Source organism: Vanessa atalanta, chromosome 17 (assembly GCF_905147765.1).
Source record: "Vanessa atalanta chromosome 17, ilVanAtal1.2, whole genome shotgun sequence".
Classification (NCBI taxonomy): Eukaryota; Metazoa; Arthropoda; class Insecta; order Lepidoptera; family Nymphalidae; genus Vanessa; species Vanessa atalanta.
In genome coordinates, this window is record NC_061887.1 from 9,046,383 (window position 1) to 9,063,635 (window position 17,253).

At 32.4% G+C, this 17,253-nt stretch overlaps 1 protein-coding gene across 1 annotated transcript in view; it reads right to left on the bottom strand.

Moving 5' to 3' along the window:
• LOC125070470 (putative phosphatidate phosphatase) overlaps positions 1–17,253 on the bottom strand; it is a 90,604-nt gene that overhangs the window by 62,603 nt on the left and 10,748 nt on the right. The window lies entirely within an intron of this gene.

Sequence of the window (17,253 nt, forward strand, 5' to 3'; positions counted from 1 at the left end):
TAAAAAAAAATCATTTTAATAATATTTATCACCCAGTAATAATTGTTAATCTTATTTCTATATATTAATGTATTGGTAAAATATTATATACAATTCGGTCAACTTGAGTCATAGTGAGTGCGTATATAGAAATTTATTGACACAGCCGTTATTTCTAGGTATGAGCTTTTTATAGCTCAGTACAGCTGTTTAGTACCAGTTATAATATGTATTTAATAAACGAGTTTTTACTGATATCTCAGTGATAGTACGATGTTTTATTCAGTTAGTGAGGAGTCACATCCGATGATGATTAATATCATAATTGTATTAAAGAAATACTTTCCCAATAAAATTAATCTAAGTTTGACGAACATTGCATCGTGAGTTCAATTTTATTAAAAAATAAAGAGCGGGATAGGGTCAGTGATTAGGACACTTTGTTTAATTACGATAAAGGATAATTTAATTTCAGAATATTATCACTGAAATTTTCAAGTGTCATTGATAATTTCGAAATATTTATATCTGGAACGGACATCTATTTAAACAGAAAACATGAGCTTAAAATACTATGTCTAAAAAAAACACTGTAAGTAGACACACTCAATATTATTCGTTGTGTCGTCTGTTTGTTCATCGATCAGATTAATAGAGTCCATAGAAAAAGTTCCTTCGAGTGGCGAGTTAAGAAATTATTTTGTATGTATGTATGTATGTGCTTTACTATGAATGAGTAATTGTTTTTCTGTTAAATCATTTATTGACCATTTTCACATCTATTTCATTTCCTGCACTTCTTAGGGTTGGCTGGTAAATATTGTTTTAATCACGATGCCCACCTTTTATACAATACCATTAAAAAATTACTTATATATTATATACAAAACGACATGAAACATTAAAAACTAAAATAAATTCACTTATAAAAACGTTCAAACGTATAGCACTGATAATAAATCAAGCCACCGAGTTAGACACTATTAAAACGAACAGCTTGCCATCAACAAGGAATTTAAATTGGTGCAGACCGATACCATTCCCGCCACATTAACCATTGTTTCGATTGTTTCCTTTCCAAACATCGGGACGAACGGACAAAAAACATCAGGTAGGGGACGCGAAAACGCAGAATTAAATTGCAATGAAATGTCATTTAATATCTTGATGTATTTATTAATATAACAATTATTAAACGTTGTTTAATTCAATTTTATAGTTATATCAGTTGCAGGTAGGTATATTTATTGCGTTTTTGTCACGTTGGATTATGAGTAATATTGTATTGTTTCGATAAATAAATAAAGACAGACACAACATAACTATCTACCTCTATATTTCTCAACGTATGGTAAAATACGCACACGGTTTAAAATTTTCAGAACACTTATTAGCAGTTTCTCCGGTTTTTCTTATTATTTTTTCCAGTTCATATTGAGTATTCTTAGCTAAGACAGGACGTCTTTCGTGTCACATTTCAAATAAATTTTTCACGAGCTAATCGAGACTAAAATATAATTTATTACCTATATTTACTAATATTATAAATGCGAAAGTAACTCTGTCTATCTGTCTCTTTCACGGCTAGCTTACTGAACAAAATTTGTCGAAACTTGGTATGAAGGAAACTTAAACTCCAATGAAGGACATGGGCTACTGTTTCATTAGACAAGAGAGACGACTAATCTTTAAAACTCCAGCGAAGCCGCGCTTGACTATACGCAATAATAATTCAACTAAATACAAAGCTTACAGCGAATTATTATGAAGATGATTTAATAATTGGCTATATCATATAAGCCAAAAGAAATTACCTACTCAAAAATTTTACAGATAAAATAAAACCCTTCTAAATTAAAATGTTGTTTCAATACATTTCAGCTCTTCCAGTGATCATAACATTCGTTTCGGCAAGGGATTCTTTGTTATTGATCTTGGTTAAAAATAACAAACACCCCATTATCGTTAGTATGGCATGTAAAGTAAGGCTGAAGCTTTTACTGTGAGCACTTAATACTATTGAATTTCGGTTGCAGTGGACTGAAATATAGATTTTAGTAGACAAATTATGTATTTATTTATATAACAATTATTGTACATTATATAATTCATTTGTATAGTTATCTGAATTGTAGATATATTTTTGCGCTCATGTAACATTGGAATGGCAATAATATTGTTTTTTTTTTTTTATGTGGTAAGGCGGACTGTCAAATGCACCACTTAAAGGTAAAAAAAAATGTCCACCACCGACTATAGACATTGGCGCTTTGCGAAATATTAACAATTCCTTACATCGTCAATATCCCGCCAATAATGGTAACTAAGATATTATGTACTTTGTTTCTGTGCTTACACTGGCTCACTCACCCTTCAAACTAGAACACGGCAATACTAAATATAGTCATTTGACGTCATAATATCTAATGATCGAGTGGCAATCCAAACGGGCGTGCACGAAGCGCAAACACAAAGACAGTCTTTTATTTTATAACTAGGTATGTATGTGTTAGTGACCTTCATGTCCTTTTCAACCCTATCTCCTTCCCAGTAAATACCCCTTTCAACATGTATGCTACATTTTATGATGACCGATTGTGTATTTAAGACGTAAAAGCGTAACAAACCAACACATCCATTCACAATATTAAGTTAGGATTATATGAACTCAGGTAATGTCATATCATCTATTAATAGTATTATGTAAATAATAGTTTATTAATATTATTATATGTCGTTAAAGTAATGTGACGTATTGATACACGTGATAAAGCAAGGTATCAATTAAAACGCAGCTTCTTACACCATTGAGATAAGAGTTTGACCTTGTGAATTATGAATCACTCTAACGATTACACAGGTCACTGACCTTTTAAAGAGATTAAGACGACCTAGATCTTTCCTTATATTCATAATTTTTACTAATTTTACCTTGAACGAGTATAAAATTACTAACAAAAGATTATTTATGAATATTATTTTATATATTTATATATTTGTTTGATTTTTAATGTTAATTATAGCAAGTCCCGGCAATATTGTATTGCCTATGTATGTAGTATATATGTACCAAATGTCATGGTAGTGATGTGCTGCAGTCCTATCTAGGATGAGTTACAATTATAAAAACCATAACCATGATAAAATAAATATGTACCTTCTTTCATGGTATGTGCCGAAATTTAAATCAGATATACGAACACTAAACAGATAAACAATATCGATATAATTCATTGATTCGCGACGGTAGCCACAAGTTTAATTAACACGATAGACTTTACCTACTAATTTGTTTAGGGTGATAAGTTCAAAACAGGTATAGTAACTTCAAAATTCACGTAAGGACTATATATTTTTTTATTTTTTTCGTGTGTATTATCTTAAATATATCTTAGTATAAGTCTTACCGAAGTTGCTATACATCCAAATTTATTACATAATATAAATTTAATTTGGGTAAAATCGCTGGACACAATTAGTCAAGAAAATATAATCACGCGCAAACTCGAGACATCGATCCGTCAAGCAATCAAGTCAACGATATCATCAAACGTGATTCTAAATACAAATAGTAAAATAAGTTCAGATCCGACATACAAACACCAATAATCGATTTTGAAATCGATACAAAATCGTTAATGATTCAAAACACTACTCGATAAGAAATCGTTATTTAAATAGCCACTATCTTAAGGTTAACTACAAAGAGGAATTTATAACTCGAAAGGTGTAAAAACTGATAAAACAACTGATAGCAGCGGATTTAAGACCACAACAAACATGAAAGTGTGTTAAACAAAGTGAAAATATTATTAACATTCTGAAATACATCTTAATGATGTACAATTAAAGTTATAATTCAAATGACACCGGTCATAGGAATATTGTGTAATGTTAAATTTCAGTAGTTGCCAAAGTGAGGTCAACGACTCGATGATAATTTAGTATGAAATACTAAACGCATTCAAAACCTGTTTTAGAGCTGCATCTTAGAATTTAGATAATGATTACGCTTGTATTCCGATGTGATTGATGTATCGCTGTAGAAACAAGATTAGAAATGTTTAACAAGGTTTCTAATGTTGTGTTTTTATGCAACAAATATACCTATTGAGTTGATTACCATAGAAGAACCGAGATGGCTCAGTGGTTACAACGTAACAACTTAACCAATGATTGTTGGTTCAAACCCACGCAAGCACCTGTGAATTTTCCTGTGTTCAATTTGTGTTGATAATTCATCTCGAGCTCGGCTTTGAAGGAAACATCTTGAAGAAACCTATATGTATCTAATTTCAATAAAATTCATTGGAATACCAGCGTGGTGGAATTAGCTCCAAACCTCAAATAGAGAGGTGGTCTACTTTACCATTGACTAGGAAACTTTCATCTATTATATATGTACTTTATGCGTAAATCCAGAAAAAAAAAACCAAAAAATAATCGTCCTTCTATTAACGAGTATAAAAAGAGTTGAAATTATATTTTTTTAAGCTATTGAGTGACATCATATATTCATTTGAATAAGTTACAGCCACTTGTCGAAATTCGACCAAAATCACTATAGATAATTTGAAGAAACTTTTTCTTACTATTTTCCTTTTTAAAATGTATTAATAACACTAAATATAGTCAATAGCTACCAAACAAAGAAAGAACATCGTTTGAAAAACAGGATAAAAAGGAACTGTTTTGTCTTAGCCTTTTATATGTAGTATGCTAGCCACACCCGCCCAGCTTGCAATAGGTGCAATTAATTAATCTATACTTGTAAAAAAATTGGAGTGTCTGTTTGTTATATTAAAATAACCGCTTTTTACTAAATGCATATGTATGCATACACAGTACATATACCAAGATTCAATCAATCACTTTTTTCTGTCTGTCTGTTCCGGCTGAGCTTTGGAACGGCTGGACCTATTTTATGGGAACTTTCACTGGCACATAGCTGATGTAATAGGGAGTATCTTCCTACAACAATAACTTTTTTGTTAAATTCAAATGCGCACGAAGTCGCGGGTACAGCTAGTAAAGAAAATGAAATGTGTACCCAGCTCTCAGTAGTAATATAGCTTCCTACCAGTAATTTTAACCTCTTTACAATGTTAGTATAATAGTTAGATTAATGAGAACATAGTATAGTTTTATGTTAATATAATTAAACGAAACTGCGTTAGAAACTCACATTTTTTATAGTCACATATTAAGTGACGATCATGTTTTTAACAATATAGAACTATAAAAAATACATATTTTTTGTATCATGTATTTTACATTAGGTCTTACGAGTAGTGGGGTACATGTCAGTCACCTCCTCGTGGTGTACCCTGGGCAACGGGGCCGGCTTGAGCTTGCTCGTCGGCCACGGCTAAGACTGGCGGGAGGGATGCCGCGGGGCTGCTCCTGGTACGTCCCTGATCGGCGTCAGGGCGGACCATGTGAGTGGCCTCGTTGGCTAGGAGGGAGTGGGAGGGCTCGCTACTCGAGCCTCCCAGGTGTTTTACACCGGCGGTTTGCGGCGGAGCCTACCATCTTATCCGCCGCAGGGCGTCAGCTTCGTTGACGCCCAGCCTCCAGTGGCGGACTCGGGGGAGTTCGCCACATTCCCGCGTGGAGGATGAGGAGGAAGGCGCGCACTAGGCGCGCTTTCCATGTATATTCAGCCGCCTTACGGCGGCTGCCGCTGGTGGGGTCGCGGTTGCATGCCCTTGGCGATCCCGTGGCCTCACCACTCGGCGGCATGGTGGAAACCCGAGGATGGTTTTAGTGGGTAGGACAGGGCATTAGCACTAGCGTGCCCTGGCACGGGGCATTAGTTCCCGGTTGAGTCCCACATACCCGTCCCGGTCCCCCGACCGGGCGGCATGCGTAAATGCATTTCCTCCTCGTTAAACAAAAAAAAAAGGTCTTACGAGTAGTACCGCCTACACAATAAATGAAAAAAATATGCAGACACAACCCACGCTGCAAAAATATGACGATTGTTGATTACAATAAGAATCGTATTTATCGCCCACATCTTACGAGCCGTATATAAATATGTCATATTGATATTTTAGGTAAGCAACAATTTAGGTATTCTATATTCAAATATAATATAACTTTCAGCCGCGATTTCGCCTGCGTGTTAAAAAACTAGCCTGTGTCCTTCCATAGGGTTCACATTTGATTCATACCAGATATTTAATATTCAGTTCTGGTTTTTCGCATGAAAGCGTAACAAACAGACAGAAAGAGTTACTTCCAAATTTATAATATTAATTTAGATTAAGAGATGAAGGTGTAATAATTAATTTCGTGGTCAGAGAGAAAATATATTTAAAGGTAGAATAGGACTTAAATGGTTTCTTTCTTATTTACACATAAAAATAAATTAACATTTATACTTATTCACGCGTGAGTTAGAAAAAAAAAATGGCGATAAAATGGCATTTGACACAGTAAGACATTATTGTTATCATATCTGAACTTAGACCTCCGCTAAACGGAATACCGCAGATACGTACCAAGTCGGAATTTTTAATCTCATACAAATTATAAACACTACGAACATAAACTGTTCACTGTGATTCGAAGAATCAATGCTTTGGCAAAGATTTGCGAGAATAACTCATTAAAGAAACCGCACTTTTATAAATTTCATTCCCAATCATGATAACAGAACATTTCCAAATATTTAAAATTGGAATTATAAGTTATGAGCGATATCATAGACATTTGTAGTCTTAAAAAGAAATTAGATATTCCATAATTATAATATTGTTCAAAATATTCATATACTCTTTTAATAGAATACATGAACGGTCGTGGGAAAGAGAGAGAAAGATACATGAACACTTTTATCAGTTCCATCTACGCTTAAACTTAGCGTTACGACATATTATATTTTACTAGGTTTGTGCAATTAGTTTGGGTAAATACCACATATTAGATATAGTAATACGATGTCGACTATCAATAAACAGTCGTTAATAAACAGAGGGATTCCAGTTGCAGGGTTATATGTATAATACATACATATTATCTTAGAGAAAAGCCGAGAAATTTCAAATGTCCTATCCGGAAAAAACAATTATTTTTTCCTTTTATATCACTTCTTCATTCTAAAAATTGGAACATATTGGATAACAATTCATAATGTAAAATCCAAGACCATTTGGTTAAAAAAAAGTATTGATCTTCGTTGTTTTATTACACGTATTATAATTACAGTGAAATTAAAAACGAAATGTCGAATCGAAATCATGTACAATAAGTTTAGGGTTGCACTTAACTCGTGTATGGAAGTTGAAATAAAAACAACCATTACTGCATGAATGGACCCGCTGTATACAGCTCCGATTGACCTATTACGTAAACTATGGCAATAGGAACTAATGGAAGGAATATTATATTTATTTATTTAATAAAAAACAATTATAATTACACGTTTTATTAAAAATAAATATAAGAAAAATATCAATCAAGTTTGAACTTGAAATGAATATTATTTACATACATATGATACGTGTGGTTAAGAGATATTCGATTGATTTTTTTAAGTATCTATTTAGTTTGTATTACGTGCTATTTATTGATATAGGTGTTACGAGATATTTTAATTCGTCGCCTTGATGCTTTGTATATACAGAAATATATTTTTTTTATCTAAGTCGTTATTCTATTTTTAACTTCTTATTCCAGAAAATATTATTATTGTTCGAAGTTTAAAGCTATTTATTGCCATGAAAAATTTATAATCTAGTTAGTTATGTGTATTATATTGGCAAGCATATTCAAAGACTGCAGGCAGACATTTATTTTCTACTCAATATATCATTATAATATTTAAACGTTTTGTTTTTGACGTTCTTACGTGATTTATTGTACATATATGTATGTATCATCGTGAGGAACTACACAAATTTTGGTAAATTATTTAAAAAAAAAAGCAAATTTAACTTAAAATTTTTACTTCTAAAATTGTTTTAATTTCTCACTTCTACAGATAAAAATGTAAATTGTTCATAACGTAATTTCATTGACCCAAACGATAATTAAAACATCAATGGTTATCGCCATCGCCACATGTAATAGGGTATGGTCATTTAATGGAGTCGAACGCACAATGACCCCGCTGCAGGATGGAAGTCGTCGATACATTTGTTTTGGGGTATATAATCCTATGGTATATCCTTGTTACATTCTATTAATAGATACCGAGATGAGTTTTATAGCATGGGAGGAGTCGCATAGACTGTGCTATTTCTATTTAACGATACTAAGAATAAATACAAACAGGACTTTTATACTTTGTACGACAAATAGCAGCGCTTTAGCAATATAAGCTTTAACAACTCGTAATATTATAATGTGACATTGAAACGAATACGTAACGTTGAATTTCGTGACGTTTCATTACAGCCATAGCTGTTTTAGCGGAATAGTAATTTAAAAGAAAATTTAAAATAATTGACAAACGTCATTTTAAAAAGTAATCATAAATAACACGCTTTAAAAAATACAATCATATAAAAGAAAACTGACAGCTATACCGCCAGCATCGTAAGTAAAATTAATTTATTGTAAAATACTCGTTGATATGAAAGTGTTTTGTCGTTAAAAAAAAACAATAAACTATTATTAAAAATATAATTAACACTACAAATATATCCCGTTTCACGTGTTTACGGTAAAAGTTTTAACGGTACTTATATACATACACATTAAGAACGCTCCATGTTCGATAATCCATTCGAAATCTCCTGTCAATGTAAATGAGGCTTAAAACAAGCAAACATAAACATCTTTAACATAAATTTTAATAGCAATGAGCGGAGACAATAGCTAGTTTTTGGGAATGTCAAGAACAAAACTTGCCTAACCATCTCGACCGAAAATCCCCATTGTGTTTATACTAAACACGTATTAGAATAATCTGACAGCTCAAGTTTGTCCTACGTACTCGTATTTATAAGAGCCGTAATGTTCCATCAGTTAAAACGTGTGCATCTTAACCAATGATTGCGGGTTTGAACACCACTGAATTTTCATGTGCTTAATTTGTGTTTATCGGCGGTGAAGGAAAACACAGTTAGGAAACGTATATGAGTCTTATTTTTATAAATTCTGGTAAATCTTTATCCAACTCCCCTCATTGAAGCAGCGTGGACCTTGTTACTTTCCTTTTTTTACTTCACAAATTATTTATCAATCTCAAGTGCTGTCTATTCAAAGTAGGTAGTCTTTGTTGGGTCATTATCACTCGTCTTGTATACATATTTCATTAGGCTTGATTTGAATAAGAAGAAGAGTAAAACCTTTTTCACACATGTGAAGCACGATAAAGCTCGTTTCACAATGATCTCACGACATAGAATTGTACGGCACAACCGCACATAGCGAAATTGCAACATCGAAATTCAACTAATATTGTTCATTCTTTATTTAAAAAAATATAAGTCAGTTCACTACTGGTCATAATTAGTTAATTTTTTTTTATGGCATTGGTTGGCGGACGAGCATATGGGCCACCTGATGGTAAGTTATCACCACCGCCATAGACAAAGGCGCTGTAAAAAATATTAACCATTCCTTACATCACCTATGCGCCACCAACCTTGGGAGCTAAGATGTTATGTCCCTTGTGCCCGTGATTACACTGCTTCACTCTTCTAATCGGAACACAACAATACAGTGTACTGTTATTTGGCGGTAGAATATCTGATGAGTGGGTGGTACCTACCCAGGCGGGGTGGCACAATACCCTACCACCAAGTAAAAAAAATTAAAATTAATTAAAATTTCAGGATATATCACTTTTATTATTAAGGATTAGGTAAGTGAACGTAGGCTTTAGAGGTAAGAGGAGCAGGGGCTACCAATAAAAGTAAAAAATTATGCAGACAAAACCCACACTGTAAAAAATATTACGATTGTTTTGATTACAATAAGAATTGTATTTATCGCCCACATCTCATGAGCCATATCTAAATATATCCACATTGATCTTTTTAGTAAGCACGAACAATTTTAGTATTCCATATTCAATTATAATATAACTAGTTTTCAGCCGCGGCTTCGCCTGTCCTTAAGGGAGGTGTTTATAAGGGGGTTTATAAAACACTAGCCTATGTGCTTTCATTGGGTTCACGCTTGCTTCATAACAATTCGGTTCTATGTTTAACCCATGAAAGCGTAACAGACAGACAGAATTACTTTCGCATTTATAATATCAGTATAGATACAATTTTGTAATAGAGATTTAGGGTCATTGAACTCTCAGAATATTAATATTATGTCCGTGTCATTATATCATATTTTTATGATAGATCTATGGCACAAACTCAAATACAATTACGGTATCATTCTAATCACAATTAAAATTCACATAAAAATAAAAGTTAACAAAAGAGTTGAAAACAAAATAGGTTTTATAGCTGTAGTAAAACTAACTTTACCATAAAAAGCATACATTACGATAAATTACGTACTTAGACAGAAGTAAAACTGTAATTGTAAAAAAGTGATTCAAAAATTCGACTCTAAATTTTTTCCGTGATTTAATTTACCTATTCAAGTTTAACCACCCAAGATTATTAATATTTGTAACTCGAAGTAAGTAACGATAAGAAACTACAGCTATGAAACGGCTTCTACCCAAACGTTACAAAGAAGGCTATCCTACATTCGTGAAACATGACGTACGGTACTTGTTTATAATGACGTTTCATTTATAGTAAAAAAGACATGATTTATGGATATACGCAAGTAGAACAAGTCAAGAAGTCACGCGAAGAGACGCGGTCGATATACTTTTGGTTGTTTAGAGAAAATATCTGTTCAAATTTGCACCACTTAGATTTAAGTTTTGAGAGTCGCATACTATAATATTCTACATTTCATAGTTATTAATATATTATGCGTTGTGAACGCGAAAAATATTTGGACGCGTTTCTATAAGGTCACGGTGAAAGGTTTCATTTCTGTCACCTGTAGAGAATTGAACAACTGACCTTGAACTGACATTACATGACATGACAATATTGGTTATCGCCCGTGGCTTTGTTCGCGACGATAAAAAAGCCTATATCCTTCCTTGGATTTCACGCTTGGATCAAAATTCATCAAATCCGTTTCAGTGGTTTGGCTGTAAAAGCGTCACAGACAGACACATTCGCATTTATAATATTAGTATAGTTGTGATCACTTTAGAATAAAATAAAAAAAAAAAAAACAATTATTCTGCCAAAAAAAAAATTCAATCTCAATAACGCGATAACCTTACTAACATAAATTAATAAATACAAAATGTCATTTCTTTTAATGTATGTCACTCCAGTATCAAAGAAACCGCAGACTTATTAACAACGCTGGCGCCATCATAAAAAGAGTAGCATGCGTCCCCGAACGCATTGTAATCACTCCATTATAAGAACAATTAATCAAACTATTGAACAATCGCGCCGGCTGAAACGATAATTATAATACACGTTAATAAACATTGTTATCTGAGAATTGTTTAACGTAATAGTAAGAGTTTATGTTTCGCTCCGAATGAATGAACGTAATGTGAAAATGAATGAGAGCAATAACGAAAAATTAACTAGAATTTCCACACGCTTTCGGTACATTGTATTGAAGTTAACATTTAATTTTATCAAATAAGATTCCAACGTTGGAAATATCTAAAATATAAAAATTGCACACCTTACTTGACTAACTTAACAACTATAGTTAAGAAAGAGCATAATCTTTGTAAGGAACCTTTTTATACAATTTTAGGTAATTAAAAAGAAAAAAAAGAAGGTAATATTATTAGTCGATACTAATTAAGTAATCTTTATGTTTCGTAAATACTATTTCAATAAATCAGTGTTTCGTAGCAACATACGCATTTTGTGAATAATTAAATCCTATAGGAGCCGAAATTGCCCAGTGTAGATATTAGAACACCTCGTTTTATTACCAGTAAAAATGCTTTTCAAACCTCTAAATTTTCATGTACGTAAATTGGGTTTATAATTTCATTTGTCTACTAAAATTCTGCAAGAAGAAGCTATTAATTAATTGTTCACATTTTGTGGTCTGGCTCATATTTACAATTGGAATTATCCTCAAGGGAAAAAGTATAGTAAATGTTTGACGTTAAATATTATATAAATATATACAGTCGATATTATATTAATTATCGTCTCAAATAAGTATGAGTCTATTTCTATTTTAATAGGAAATATAAATATGAAAGCGCTGTCTGGTCTCTCTGTGGCTGCCATTGTTACAAATACGCGAAATAATTCTTATGAAGTTTGATATGGAGATAGATGGAACTCAAAAACTAGCCAAATTTCAATACTAAAAAGTCCAATAAAACAAATCCTGACAAAAAAGTCCAGTACCTAACCTAAGTGTATAAGAATAACATACTAGCATTATAGTTACATATACTCTTGGTATACATATGATATGGTATCAAAATATATGAAATATTTGCATTGGTATATAACCATCGCAAACAATTTAACTTATAACAAATTGTTTTTTTTTTTATGTATACTAAATTGGATGGATGTCTGGTAAAGGGTCACATGTTAAATCGCCACTGGTATTGGCACTTTAAGAAATATTAACCACCTCTTACACCGTCAATAAGTAACCCTATAAGATAAGATGGCATGTCCCTTGCGCCTGGAGTTACACAGAGTTATCACCAAATTGCAATTTATTAGTTATATAGAAAACACTATAAATATATGCACTTGGAACTGAAGCATGACTTCCACATGACAGCCAACGTTCATATATCGAATAGAACATCAGATCCAAATCCATTCACACAACAGTTAACTCGTCGTAAATCTTCCATCTCTTCTAGCGGTTCTTAGGAGACATTAAATATATTACTTCTAGGTCATTCACACTGACACGGCTACTTGTAAGTTCTAGATATTATTATAAATCAGTAAGTTTTTTTTATCTACTATACAAAGTGACTTATAATTATTTACATGTAAATCGCGCCGGTAGGACAGAATAAGAGTTTACATTTAAAACGTTTATTTTAATGAAGAACGAATATATAAAGACTTTGAGCAAGGAACCCGTTCGGTAGAAAACCAATTCTCCAAAGTTTCATCACGACAATGGTTTAGGAAAGTACCGTTCATCATCATAAGTCTGGAATAGAGATTTTGATATTGCTAACACAACTTAAGTACATAGTGGTTAAGGACTTAGGTTTAATTGACCGGATTTAACATCTTGATTTTAATTTTCATCCAAAGTTAACCTATGATTAATATTGTATGAACTCAGCCATAAACGTATTGGTTACAAATTAACTGTTTCCATTCTGATTGCAACAACATACATTCCATAATAAGTAACAGACGGTAAATATCCTACTGTTGGGTTAATGGGAGAAGAAGTTTAAGAAGAGGAGTTTGATCCTGGATTATAATTCGGAAAATATTATAAATGTTTTCATTCACGCTGAGCCCGAGATGAACTACCAATACAAATTAAGCACATTAAAAGTGCTCGGCCGGATTATCTCCATGTTCAAGAATGAACCATCTCGTCTTTTCTATGCCTTCCAAAAATATCCTAAAATCAGCAACTAAATCCCTAATTAGTGGCATACCAAACAAAGCACAGTTATAATCCTAATAGTAATATGAACAGCTTAGTTTTTATAGTATTTATTCGTGATACCCAGATACGTGATATCACGACGTGTTTGTGTATCGTCATTATCAAGTACGAACACTATCAATAAAATCGTCAACGACATTTTCGTGACGGTAATTGGCTAAGGGCCGTTTTAATGATTCATGACAAGAAAGACGATACGTGGTCAATGAAAAAAATGAAGGATAAGTCGGTCCACTAGACGAAACAAGTAGTTTAAATGAAGGCTATTGTGATTATCAAGAGCTCATTACTATCCTTACAATTATTATAAATGCGACGGTTAGTTCGTTTCTATTTCATTTCTGAACAAGCCAATTGATCGACAGGGGTACCAACATAAAAGTACAAAGGATAACTACCACCTCACTAATTTATTACAATCCTTCAACACGGCGTTGAAGAAAACATCGCGAGGAAATTAACACTTACAACAAATAATTCTATAATTCTTTATATGGTCCAACCATTGAATTGCGTGGTACATGAGTTTCACCAAGCCTTTTTGGGATTCACCTTAAACTTAGATGAAGTCATTTACGATTACATCATCTTGATGTTATAAAACAAAGTGTTTAATAAATACTTGATTAAAATTAAAGCATACTTACGCTTAAAATAGTTTCAATGGAAATAAGGAAAAAAGTATATTATTGTTAATATTTTTATTATACGTTTTAATTTAAGTATATCTATCAACATAGTGACAAGAATTCATGTTTTTTTTTATTGGTTCTTTTAAGTCAAGAAGCTGGAACTAACATTAACATAGTCAAAAAAGGGGCTTTTGAACATATTTTTGTTATTATAGTTCTTTTCTGTAGAACAAAAATACATTAGACAAATTAAATAGGTAACGCTAGTTTTATTTCTGTAAGCGTGTAATATGCGAAATAGGTACTGCATGACCGCGTGGTTCTTCTACTGAGATTTTCGACGTACACTCAGGTGACACGCTTACAGAAATAAAACGAACCTAAAGAGAGTATTTAGACTAAAGTACTTAAAACAAAAGAAGTCGCTAAATATGATGTGGCACGCGCCATATGTACACAGGTATGAATTCGAATTTTAAAAAACAACTGAATAATCTGATAAGTTTTACAACTTATCAATAAAATTATCGATGTTTTTAGTGGTGTGTCTACTAGCAATGGTACAGCGAGTTTTCATCCCATTAAAGTTTCCCTACTGTTTTAATTTACAGTCGAGCTTGATGTTAATATAAACTTTACTTAAATAAGCACCAACTTAGAAATTTAAAAAAACTTCCATCATTTTCGATTCAGTTCCATGGACCATATCTTACCCTCTGAACTGAGAAATATGGCTCTCGTTGAAAACATGCCTTAAAGAATTCAATTCTAATTTAGTAAACGAGCAGTTGGAGGCATTTTGTAATAAATTAAATGATCCTTATAATGCATGTCCCATATATGGTTACTCACGAACGTGACTCATAGATAAGCAATGGTAATCTAAATTAAAACGATTATTAAATATATAAGTAACCCTAATACGGTTTGACTAGCGGCTTGTTATTAATATTAATTTATGGTGCGAATGAACAGACTTTAAATTTATGAACAGTGATGTGGTTTAGCGTTGTATGCTATAATATTTTTTTGGTAGAAAGAAAATATATTAACTGCTGCAAGAGTTTTTACCAGCACTGGGGTTTCATATCTGGCCTATGTCAGGCTGAGTATCGGCATCAAGGTTGCACCCCTTACCCGGGCTGTTCCTCACAGGTAGCGATGGCTACCTGGCCAATTTATTTTGACTTCAAATGTCAAGGCCTCATAGGCTAAGGTACCGTCCTAGTTTTGATGTTTATAAAGTTTTTAGTACCCTTTGATGGTCACTATTAAATAGTGACTATCAACCACCACGCTCCTACACTTAATATTGTCGAATATACGATAAACTACAACTAAATTGGGTTCTTTTTTATTTCCTTATATGCCTTTTATCAAAAAGAACCGTAAAGAAACTCGGTAGGTAGTCTTTTTAGCCAAAGAATTACTAACGAATCTCATGAATGCGTTGATTTAAAACCTCAACCTCTAAAATCCACATATTACAACGACCAAACCATTGGTCTATGTTTTCTCGCTTTAAGCTTGTATACAATTAATAAAGTACGCCTACGGAGGCGGCTCACAGATAAACCTCACCTATAATTAATTACAGTGATGCCGCAGCCACAGAATTCATATGATATAGAATAATGTGTTCCTCGACTTGACAATGGGCACGTCTGTTCAGGAGAGATTTATGTGATCCTGATACCATTGTCTTATCCCATTTGAATGCAAGGAAATTGATGATTATAAGCGAGTTGAATGAACTCTTAATCTAATTATTAGTACGAGAATTTATTTAAGACGAAATATTTGTCTTTCATTTTCTCACGTTGTCCTATTAAATGTAATATCAATCAATAGTACAACGATACATTGTCATTTTTATAAGCCCGAATAAAATATTAAAAAGAACTTATACCAAATAGTTAGACCACAATGAAAAATTTAACAAACATCAATATAATTGAAGGTGAGAAGTTATCCTATATTCGTTCTTGGGCTTCAATATTCCTTCGCTATATATTTTATCAATGCTGATTCAGTCGTTTAGCCGAAGCAGTGTAACAGACAGAGTTACTTATATTATTAGTGCCGAAATGTATGGAACAATTGAGCTCTATGATGCAACTTTGATATAATTTAATCAAAAAACAAAATTTCTTTAACCGGTTTACTTTAATTAAAAAGGTACATAAAGGTCATAACTAATTTTCGAGGAAAATAATAATAGATACCAAAGTTTTGAGTAAAATTGTTTAATATAATATAAATCTTCTACTACTTCACTAAGTATAGCCTACACTTTAAACATCATTAAGTTAGATCAAGATAAATACTAACGTGTAGGTGTGGCATATTAAGAAGTCATAAATCTACGAAGGCATTCATTATTATCGTCCAAGGAACACGACGTACGAGCTTTTTATTTTATTAGACGGTGATAAAAACTGAAGTTGATTTATTGGTCGTGATAATACATCCGAATAATTAAGACGAGGTACTGATCAGTCATCTTTATCGCCTGTTGATTTGACGCTATTAGAATTTTGGTACCTTTATTGGAATATATGAAAAGGGAGAATACGAAGGATAAATTAAAAAATCAGTTCTAAGACCAGAGTTAAAGATCAATTTGTATTGACCGTTTCAAGTAGGTAATTAATACATACACTATTTTTGTTATATACAAATCTATGTGCTGCAAATCCACATTGTATTTTATTAGGCTCTTGATAAGTAAAAGCGGAAATCTCTTATTTAAAAATTAATAGAATTTATCAAAACTTAAAAAATAACACAAATATATTACCAAGTAACATTATAAATATTCTAAAAAGTCATTATTCCTAAGTGCTATAGGGTACAAATTATATTTAGGATAACATTTTATTTATGAATAATCTGCACACGTATAAAGCCGTACCTACACGTATTTGCAAGAAAAACTCGATTTCACATTTACCTTATAGTCACAGAAAATACTGTAATAAAACGAAATTGTATAGAACAGCTTCACCAA